This window comes from Oncorhynchus gorbuscha, unplaced genomic scaffold, assembly GCF_021184085.1.
Source record: "Oncorhynchus gorbuscha isolate QuinsamMale2020 ecotype Even-year unplaced genomic scaffold, OgorEven_v1.0 Un_scaffold_3130, whole genome shotgun sequence".
In the NCBI taxonomy this organism is placed as follows: Eukaryota; Metazoa; Chordata; class Actinopteri; order Salmoniformes; family Salmonidae; genus Oncorhynchus; species Oncorhynchus gorbuscha.
The window spans coordinates 1-11,429 of record NW_025747464.1 but is presented as its reverse complement, the minus strand read 5'-3'; positions in this window follow the sequence as shown (position 1 = coordinate 11,429).

Here is an 11,429-nt window from a genome sequence, read left to right as displayed (position 1 = left end):
GTTACAGACCATGTAGCTGGGCCTAGGACCCCTAGACATAATGACTCAGGTTACAGACCGTGTAGCTAGGACCCTGAGACATAATGACTCAGGTTACAGACCGTGTAAATAGGACCCCTAGACATAATGACTCAGGTTACAGACCATGTAGCTAGGACCCCTAGACATAATGACTCAGGTTACAGACCATGTAGCTAGGACCCCTAGACATAATGACTCAGGTTACAGACCATGTAGCTAGGACCCCTAGACATAATGACTCAGGTTACAGACCATGTAGCTGGGCCTAGGACCCCTAGACATAATGACTCAGGTTACAGACCATGTAGCTAGGACCCCTAGACATAATGACTCAGGTTACAGACCATGTAGCTAGGACCCCTAGACATAACGAATCAGGTTACAGACCATGTAGCTAGGACCTCTAGACATAATGACTCAGGTTACAGACCATGTAGCTGGGCCTAAGACCCCTAGACATAATGAGTTAGGTTACAGACCATGTAGCTGGGCCTAGGACCCCTAGACATAATGACTCAGGTTACAGACCGTGTAGCTAGGACCCTGAGACATAATGACTCAGGTTACAGACCGTGTAAATAGGACCCCTAGACATAATGACTCAGGTTACAGACCATGTAGCTAGGACCCCTAGACATAATGACTCAGGTTACAGACCATGTAGCTAGGACCCCTAGACATAATGACTCAGGTTACAGACCATGTAGCTAGGACCCCTAGACATAATGAGTCAGATTACAGACCATGTAGCTAGGACCCCTAGACATAATGACTCAGGTTACAGACCGTGTAGCTAGGACCCCTAGACATAATGAGTCAGATTACAGACCATGTAGCTAGGACCCCTAGACATAATGAGTCAGATTATAGACCATGTAGCTAGGACCCCTAGACATAATGACTCAGGTTACAGACCATGTAGCTGGGCCTAGGACCCCTAGACATAATGACTCAGGTTACAGACCATGTAGCTAGGACCCCTAGACATAATGACTCAGGTTACAGACCATGTAGCTAGGACCCCTAGACATAACGAATCAGGTTACAGACCATGTAGCTAGGACCTCTAGACATAATGACTCAGGTTACAGACCATGTAGCTGGGCCTAAGACCCCTAGACATAATGAGTTAGGTTACAGACCATGTAGCTGGGCCTAGGACCCCTAGACATAATGACTCAGGTTACAGACCGTGTAGCTAGGACCCTGAGACATAATGACTCAGGTTACAGACCGTGTAAATAGGACCCCTAGACATAATGACTCAGGTTACAGACCATGTAGCTAGGACCCCTAGACATAATGACTCAGGTTACAGACCATGTAGCTAGGACCCCTAGACATAATGACTCAGGTTACAGACCATGTAGCTAGGACCCCTAGACATAATGAGTCAGATTACAGACCATGTAGCTAGGACCCCTAGACATAATGACTCAGGTTACAGACCGTGTAGCTAGGACCCCTAGACATAATGAGTCAGATTACAGACCATGTAGCTAGGACCCCTAGACATAATGAGTCAGATTATAGACCGTGTAGCTAGGACCCTTAGACATAATGACTCAGGTTACAGACCGTGTAGCTAGGACCCCTAGACATAATGAGTCAGATTACAGACCATGTAGCTAGGACCCCTAGACATAATGAGTCAGATTACAGACCATGTAGCTAGGACCCCTAGACATAATGACTCAGGTTACAGACCGTGTAGCTAGGACCCCTAGACATAATGACTCAGGTTACAGACCGTGTAGCTAGGACCCCTAGACATAATGACTCAGGTTACAGACCGTGTAAATAGGACCCCTAGACATAATGACTCAGATTACAGACCATGTAGCTAGGACCCCTAGACATAATGACTCAGGTTACAGACCATGTAGCTAGGACCCCTAGACATAATGACTCAGATTACAGACCATGTAGCTAGGACCCCTAGACATAATGACTCAGGTTACAGACCATGTAGCTAGGACCCCTAGACATAATGACTCAGGTTACAGACCATGTAGCTGGGCCTAAGACCCCTAGACATAATGAGTTAGGTTACAGACCATGTAGCTGGGCCTAAGACCCCTAGACATAATGACTCAGATTACAGACCATGTAGCTAGGACCCCTAGACATAATGACTCAGGTTACAGACCGTGTAGCTAAGACCCCTAGACATAATGAGTCAGATTACAGACCATGTAGCTAGGACCCCTAGACATAATGACTCAGGTTACAGACCATGTAGCTGGGCCTAAGACCCCTAGATATAAAGAGTTAGGTCACAGACCATGTAGCTAAGACCCCTAGACATAATGACTCAGGTTACAGACCATGTAGCTAGGACCCCTAGACATAATGACTCAGGTTACAGACCATGTAGCTGGGCCTAAGACCCCTAGATATAAAGAGTTAGGTCACAGACCATGTAGCTAGGACCCCTAGACATAATGACTCAGGTTACAGACCGTGTATGTCATGTTTGTCATTTATTGTCATGTCTTGTCCCTGTGCTCCCCATGCTATTCGTTTCCCTCTGCTGGTCTTGTTTGGTTCTATCCCTCTCTCTCCCCCTCCCCCTTTCACTCTCTCGCTCTCTCTTCTCTCTGTCGTTCCGTTCCTGCTCCCAGCTGTTCCTATTCCCTAATCATCATTTAGTCTTCCCACACCTGTTCCCGATCCTTTCCCCTGATTAGACTCCCTATTTATTCCTTTGTGATCCGTTCCTGTTCCATCGGTTCCTTGTTTTGTATTCCATGCTGTAATTGCGTTTCGCCCTGTCCTGTCGTGTTTTTTGCCGTGATTGTGTATCACCCTGTCCTGTCGTGTTTTGTGCCTTCTTCAGACGCTGCGTGTGAGCAGGTGTCTCAGTTGACTACGGCCTGCGCCTACCCGAAGCGACCTGCAGTCTGTGGCCGCTTCTCCAGTTGTTTTCCCCTCTACTATCTAGAGGATTTCAGTTATTCGGTTTTGAGCATTAATAAACTCTGTTTCTGTTAAGTCGCGTTTGGGTCCTCCTTCACCTGCATAACAGAAGGAACCGATCAAAGAATGGACCCAGCGACTTCTGACGCTCGTTACACTGCCGTCGAGATCCAAGGAGCCATGCTCGGCAGACACGAGCAGGAATTGTCCGCTGCTCGCCAGGCCGTGGAAAACCTGGCTGCTCAGGTTTCCGACCTCTCTGGACAGTTCCAGAGTCTACGTCTCGTGCCACCTGTTACTTCCTGGCCTGCCGAGCCTCCAGAACCTAGGGTTAATAACCCACCTTGCTACTCCGGGCAGCCCACTGAGTGCCGCTCCTTTCTCACGCAGTGTGAGATTGTGTTCTCTCTCCAACCCAACACATACTCTAGAGAGAGAGCTCGGGTTGCTTACGTCATCTCACTCCTCACTGGCCGGGCTCGAGAATGGGGCACAGCTATCTGGGAGGCAAGGGCTGTTTGCTCTAACGATTTCCAGAACTTTAAAGAGGAGATGATTCGGGTTTTTGACCGTTCAGTTTTTGGTGGGGAGGCTTCTAGGGCCCTGGCTTCCTTATGCCAAGGTGAACGGTCCATAACGGATTATTCCATTGAGTTTCGCACTCTTGCTGCCTCTAGTGAGTGGAACGAGCCGGCGCTGCTCGCTCGTTTTCTGGAGGGACTCCACGCTGTGGTTAAGGATGAGATTCTCTCCCGGGAGGTTCCTTCAGATGTGGACTCTTTGATTGCTCTCGCCATCCGCATAGAACGACGGGTAGATCTTCGTCACCGGGCTCGTGGAAGAGAGCTCGCATCAACGGTGTTTCCCTGCTCCGCATCGCAGCCATCTCCCCCTCTGGCTTTGAGACTGAGCCCATGCAGCTGGGAGGGATTCGCATCTCGAATAAGGAGAGGGAACGGAGGATCACCAACCGCCTGTGCCTCTATTGTGGAGTTGCTGGACATTTCGTTAATTCATGTCCAGTAAAAGCCAGAGCTCATCTGTAAGCGGAGGGCTACAGGTGAGCGCAACTACTCAAGTCTCTCCATCAAAGTCCTGTACTACTTTGTCGGTCCACCTACGCTGGACCGGTTCGGGCGCTACATGTAGTGCCTTGATAGACTCTGGGGCTGAGGGTTGTTTCATGGACGAAGCATGGGTTCGGAAACATGACATTCCTTTCAGAGAGTTAGATAAGCCTACGCCCATGTTCGCCTTAGATGGTAGTCATCTTCCCAGTATCAGATTTGAGACACTACCTTTAACCCTCACAGTATCTGGTAACCACAGTGAGACTATTTCTTTTTTGATTTTCCGTTCACCGTTTACACCTGTTGTTTTGGGTCATCCCTGGCTAGTATGTCATAATCCTTCTATTAATTGGTCTAGTAATTCTATCCTATCCTGGAACGTTTCTTGTCATGTGAAGTGTTTAATGTCTGCCATCCCTCCCGTTTCTTCTGTCCCTACTTCTCAGGAGGAACCTGGCGATTTGACAGGAGTGCCGGAGGAATATCATGATCTGCGCACGGTCTTCAGTCGGTCCCGAGCCAACTCCCTTCCTCCTCACCGGTCGTATGATTGTAGTATTGATCTCCTTCCGGGGACCACTCCTCCTCGAGGTAGACTATACTCTCTGTCGGCTCCCGAACGTAAGGCTCTCGAGGATTATTTGTCTGTGTCTCTTGACGCCGGTACCATAGTGCCTTCTTCCTCTCCGGCCGGGCGGGGTTCTTTTTTGTTAAGAAGAAGGACGGTACTCTGCGCCCCTGCGTGGATTATCGAGGGCTGAATGACATAACGGTTAAGAATCGTTATCCGCTTCCCCTTATGTCATCAGCCTTCGAGATTCTGCAGGGAGCCAGGTGCTTTACTAAGTTGGACCTTCGTAACGCTTACCATCTCGTGCGCATCAGAGAGGGGGACGAGTGGAAAACGGCGTTTAATACTCCGTTAGGGCATTTTGAGTACCGGGTTCTGCCGTTCGGTCTCGCCAATGCGCCAGCTGTTTTTCAGGCATTAGTTAATGATGTTCTGAGAGACATGCTGAACATTTTCGTTTTTGTCTATCTTGACGATATCCTGATTTTTTCTCCGTCACTCGAGATTCATGTTCAGCACGTTCGACGTGTTCTACAGCGCCTTTTAGAGAATTGTCTCTATGTAAAGGCTGAGAAGTGCTCTTTTCATGTCTCCTCCGTTACTTTTCTCGGTTCCGTTATTTCCGCTGAAGGCATTCAGATGGATTCCGCTAAGGTCCAAGCTGTCAGTGATTGGCCCGTTCCAAGGTCACGTGTCGAGTTGCAGCGCTTTTTAGGTTTCGCTAATTTCTATCGGCGTTTCATTCGTAATTTCGGTCAAGTTGCTGCCCCTCTCACAGCTCTTACTTCTGTCAAGACGTGTTTTAAGTGGTCCGGTTCCGCCCAGGGAGCTTTTGATCTTCTAAAAGAACGTTTTACGTCCGCTCCTATCCTCGTTACTCCTGACGTCACTAGACAATTCATTGTCGAGGTTGGCGCTTCAGAGGTAGGCGTGGGAGCCATTCTATCCCAGCGCTTCCAGTCTGACGATAAGGTTCATCCTTGCGCTTATTTTTCTCATCGCCTGTCGCCATCTGAGCGCAACTATGATGTGGGTAACCGTGAACTGCTCGCCATCCGCTTAGCCCTAGGCGAATGGCGACAGTGGTTGGAGGGGGCGACCGTTCCTTTTGTCGTTTGGACAGACCATAAGAACCTTGAGTACATCCGTTCTGCCAAACGACTTAATGCCCGTCAAGCTCGTTGGGCGTTGTTTTTCGCTCGTTTCGAGTTTGTGATTTCTTACCGTCCGGGTAGCAAGAACACCAAGCCTGATGCCTTATCCCGTCTGTTTAGTTCTTCTGTGGCTTCTACTGATCCCGAGGGGATTCTTCCTTATGGGCGTGTTGTCGGGTTAACAGTCTGGGGAATTGAAAGACAGGTTAAGCAAGCACTCACGCACACTGCGTCGCCGCGCGCTTGTCCTAGTAACCTCCTTTTCGTTCCTGTTTCCACTCGTCTGGCTGTTCTTCAGTGGGCTCACTCTGCCAAGTTAGCGGGTCATCCCGGTGTTCGAGGCACTCTTGCGTCTATTCGCCAGCGCTTTTGGTGGCCGACTCAGGAGCGTGACACGCGCCGTTTCGTGGCTGCCTGTTCGGACTGCGCGCAGACTAAGTCGGGTAACTCTCCTCCTGCCGGTCGTCTCAGACCGCTCCCCATTCCTTCTCGACCATGGTCTCACATTGCCTTAGACTTCATTACCGGTCTGCCTTTGTCTGCGGGGAAGACTGTGATTCTGACGGTTGTCGATAGGTTCTCTAAGGCGGCACATTTCATTCCCCTCGCTAAACTTCCTTCCGCTAAGGAGACGGCACAAATCATTATTGAGAATGTATTCAGAATTCATGGCCTCCCGTTAGACGCCGTTTCAGACAGAGGTCCGCAATTCACGTCACAGTTTTGGAGGGAGTTCTGTCGTTTGATTGGTGCGTCCGTCAGTCTCTCTTCCGGGTTTCATCCCCAGTCTAACGGTCAAGCAGAGAGGGCCAATCAGACGATTGGTCGCATACTACGCAGCCTTTCTTTCAGGAACCCTGCGTCTTGGGCAGAACAGCTCCCCTGGGCAGAATACGCTCACAATTCGCTTCCTTCGTCTGCTACCGGGTTATCTCCGTTTCAGAGTAGTCTGGGTTACCAGCCTCCTCTGTTCTCATCCCAGCTTGCCGAGTCCAGCGTTCCCTCCGCTCAAGCGTTTGTCCAACGTTGTGAGCGCACCTGGAGGAGGGTGAGGTCTGCACTTTGCCGTTACAGGGCACAGACGGTGAGAGCCGCCAATAAACGCAGGATTAAGAGTCCAAGGTATTGTTGCGGCCAGAGAGTGTGGCTTTCCACTCGCAACCTTCCTCTTACGACAGCTTCTCGTAAGTTGACTCCGCGGTTCATTGGTCCGTTCCGTGTCTCCCAGGTCGTCAATCCAGTCGCTGTGCGACTGCTTCTTCCGCGACATCTTCGTCGCGTCCATCCTGTCTTCCATGTCTCCTGTGTTAAGCCCTTTCTTCGCACCCCGTTCGTCTTCCCTCCCCCTCCCGTCCTTGTCGAGAGCGCACCTATTTACAAGGTACATAAAATTATGGACATGCGTTCTCGGGGACGGGGTCACCAATACCTAGTGGATTGGGAGGGTTACGGTCCTGAGGAGAGGAGTTGGGTTCCGTCTCGGGACGTGCTGGACCGTTCGCTCATCGATGATTTCCTCCGTTGCCGCCAGGATTCCTCCTCGAGTGCGCCAGGAGGCGCTCGGTGAGTGGGGGGTACTGTCATGTTTGTCATTTATTGTCATGTCTTGTCCCTGTGCTCCCCATGCTATTCGTTTCCCTCTGCTGGTCTTGTTTGGTTCTATCCCTCTCTCTCCCCCTCCCCTTTCACTCTCTCGCTCTCTCTTCTCTCTGTCGTTCCGTTCCTGCTCCCAGCTGTTCCTATTCCCCTAATCATCATTTAGTCTTCCCACACCTGTTCCCGATCCTTTCCCCTGATTAGACTCCCTATTTATTCCTTTGTGATCCGTTCCTGTTCCATCGGTTCCTTGTTTTGTATTCCATGCTGTAATTGCGTTTCGCCCTGTCCTGTCGTGTTTTTTGCCGTGATTGTGTATCACCCTGTCCTGTCGTGTTTTGTGCCTTCTTCAGACGCTGCGTGTGAGCAGGTGTCTCAGTTGACTACGGCCTGCGCCTACCCGAAGCGACCTGCAGTCTGTGGCCGCTTCTCCAGTTGTTTTCCCCTCTACTATCTAGAGGATTTCAGTTATTCGGTTTTGAGCATTAATAAACTCTGTTTCTGTTAAGTCGCGTTTGGGTCCTCCTTCACCTGCATAACAGTGTAGCTAGGAACCCTAGACATAATGAGTCAGATTACAGACCATGTAGCTAGGACCCCTAGACATAATGAGTACAGCAAACCTAGTAGGCTAGTTATTGCTTTCGTAATACCTCCGCATTATATTCTCATTATTCATTAGTCAGCTAGTTAACCTTTGCCCTATGCAACTGAGAGACTGTGATCTTGGTCATTAGTTTAAAGTTGTATTAGTTTAATGTAGACATGGTATTCACCACCCAACAAAATACTTACTTGCAGATTCCTTCTCAACAATGCAACAATAAGAAATAATAAAAGATAAGTACATTTTTGCTTAAGTATAATACAGGAAGGCATAATGTATATTACAATATTTACCGATGTTTTGGGGAAGGGGGGGCAAGTGTTTAAATTATGGTGCTGCGGGCCTTCCACAGACACCGTGTGAGGTAGATGTCCTGGATGGTGCTGCGGGCCTTCCACAGACACCGTGTGAGGTAGATGTCCTGGATGGTGCTGCGGGCCTTCCACAGACACCGTGTGAGGTAGATGTCCTGGATGGTACTGTGGGCCTTCCACAGACACCGTGTGGAGTAGATGTCCTGGATGGTACTGTGGGCCTTCCACAGACACCGTGTGGAGTAGATGTCCTGGATGGTACTGTGGGCCTTCCACAGACAACGTGTGGAGTAGATGTCCTGGATGGTACTGTGGGCCTTCCACAGACACCGTGTGGAGTAGATGTCCTGGATGGTACTGTGGGCCTTCCACAGACAACGTGTGGAGTAGATGTCCTGGATGGGTGGGAGCACGGTTCCATTGATGGCACCATTAGCGCAACAATAAGGGATTCCTTTGTCTCCAGTGTCCCCAATTAGGGCCTAATAAATACTTGTTTAGATAAGGAAGAAAGAACACAACAGCCACAGAGCAGCATAAACACTTCACATGCTTTCAAAGGGTCCATAACAAAACACTAAGCAATTACTACAGAGACCATAATAACAGCAACACTAATAGACCCTGGTTATCCAAAGAAGTGTTTCCTAAAATAGATAGCTGGCACCATTATTCTGCTTCCTTGTTAAGTCGACACCTTGCACAGCATATTGGTTTTTCTCGCTGAGTGAAGAGAGATAACAGTAGTGGATATTCTTACTGATAGTTATGCATGTGAGTGAAGAAAGTTAACAGTAGTGGATATTCTTACTGATAGTTATGCAGGTGAGTGAAGAAAGTTAACAGTAGTGGATATTCTTATTGATAGTTATGCAGGTGAGCGAAGAAAGATAACAGTAGTGGATATTCTTATTGATAGTCCGTAGTAACAACCCATGAGGTGCATTGACAGCAGGTCATCACTGACTGGTGTTAGTTAACAGGCCATCACCAACTGGTCTTAACAGGCATCCACAGCAGTATGACAGAGAGAAAACAAGGTTGTATAAAGGAGGACAGACAGGAAATGTTTTATTACAGTACATACTGAACCTATAAACTGAACTCTCCTCTCAATAATGTTTTACAGGAAGTTCAAGAACAGCGGAAGCCATATGAAGGACAGTATGTCTTGTTCCATGAATATTTAACTGATGAGTTGACTGTAAGGAAGCCAAATAATTGCTTTAGGGTAAAGTTCGATCTCACCTATGTGTTCCTTTAGTGTTGTTATTAATAGATATAAGAGTCTGTTACCGGGACACAACATGACTGGAGATGGCATCTATGTGTTCCTTTAGTGTTGTTATTAGAGTCTGTTACAGGGACACAACATGAGTGGAGATGGCATCTATGTGTTCCTTTAGTGTTGTTATTAGAGTCTGTTACCGGGACGCAACATGACTGGAGATGGCATCTATGTGTTCCTTTAGTGTTGTTATTAATGGATATAAGAGTCTGTTACCAGGACACAACATGAGTGGAGATGGCATCTATGTGTTCCTTTAGTGTTGTTATTAGAGTCTGTTACCGGGACACAACATGAGTGGAGATGGCATCTATGTGTTCCTTTAGTGTTGTTATTAATGGATATTAGAGTCTGTTACAGGGACACAACATGACTGGAGATGGCATCTATGTGTTCCTTTAGTGTTGTTATTAATGGATATTAGAGTCTGTTACAGGGACACAACATGACTGGAGATGGCATCTATGTGTTCCTTTAGTGTTGTTATTAGAGTCTGTTACCAGGACACAACATGACTGGAGATGGCATCTATGTGTTCCTTTAGTGTTGTTATTAGAGTCTGTTACTGGGACACAACATGAGTGGAGATGGCATCTATGTGTTCCTTTAGTGTTGTTATTAGAGTCTGTTACCGGGACGCAACATGACTGGAGATGGCATCTATGTGTTCCTTTAGTGTTGTTATTAATGGATATTAGAGTCTGTTACCGGGACGCAACATGACTGGAGATGGCATCTATGTGTTCCTTTAGTGTTGTTATTAGAGTCTGTTACCGGGACACAACATGACTGGAGATGGCATCTATGTGTTCCTTTAGTGTTGTTATTAGAGTCTGTTACCGGGACGCAACATGACTGGAGATGGCATCTATGTGTTCCTTTAGTGTTGTTATTAATGGATATTAGAGTCTGTTACCAGGACACAACATGACTGGAGATGGCATCTATGTGTTCCTTTAGTGTTGTTATTAATGGATATTAGAGTCTATTACCGGGACGCAACATGACTGGAGATGGCATCTATGTGTTCCTTTAGTGTTGTTATTAGAGTCTGTTACCAGGACACAACATGACTGGAGATGGCATCTATGTGTTCCTTTAGTGTTGTTATTAATGGATATTAGAGTCTGTTACAGGGACACAACATGAGTGGAGATGGCATCTATGTGTTCCTTTAGTGTTGTTATTAATGGATATTAGAGTCTGTTACCGGGACACAACATGACTGGAGATGGCATCTATGTGTTCCTTTAGTGTTGTTATTAATGGATATTAGAGTCTGTTACCGGGACGCAACATGACTGGAGATGGCATCTATGTGTTCCTTTAGTGTTGTTATTAGAGTCTGTTACCGGGACACAACATGACTGGAGATGGCATCTATGTGTTCCTTTAGTGTTGTTATTAGAGTCTGTTACCGGGACGCAACATGACTGGAGATAGCATCTATGTGTTCCTTTAGTGTTGTTATTAATGGATATTAGAGTCTGTTACCAGGACACAACATGACTGGAGATGGCATCTATGTGTTCCTTTAGTGTTGTTATTAATGGATATTAGAGTCTATTACTGGGACACAACATGACTGGAGATGGCATCTATGTGTTCCTTTAGTGTTGTTATTAGAGTCTGTTACTGGGACACAACATGACTGGAGATGGCATCTATGTGTTCCTTTAGTGTTGTTATTAGAGTCTGTTACTGGGACACAACATGACTGGAGATGGCATCTATGTGTTCCTTTAGTGTTGTTATTAGAGTCTGTTACTGGGACACAACATGACTGGAGATGGCATCTATGTGTTCCTTTAGTGTTGTTATTAGAGTCTGTTACTGGGACACAACATGACTGGAGATGGCATCTATGTGTTCCTTTAGTGTTGTTATTA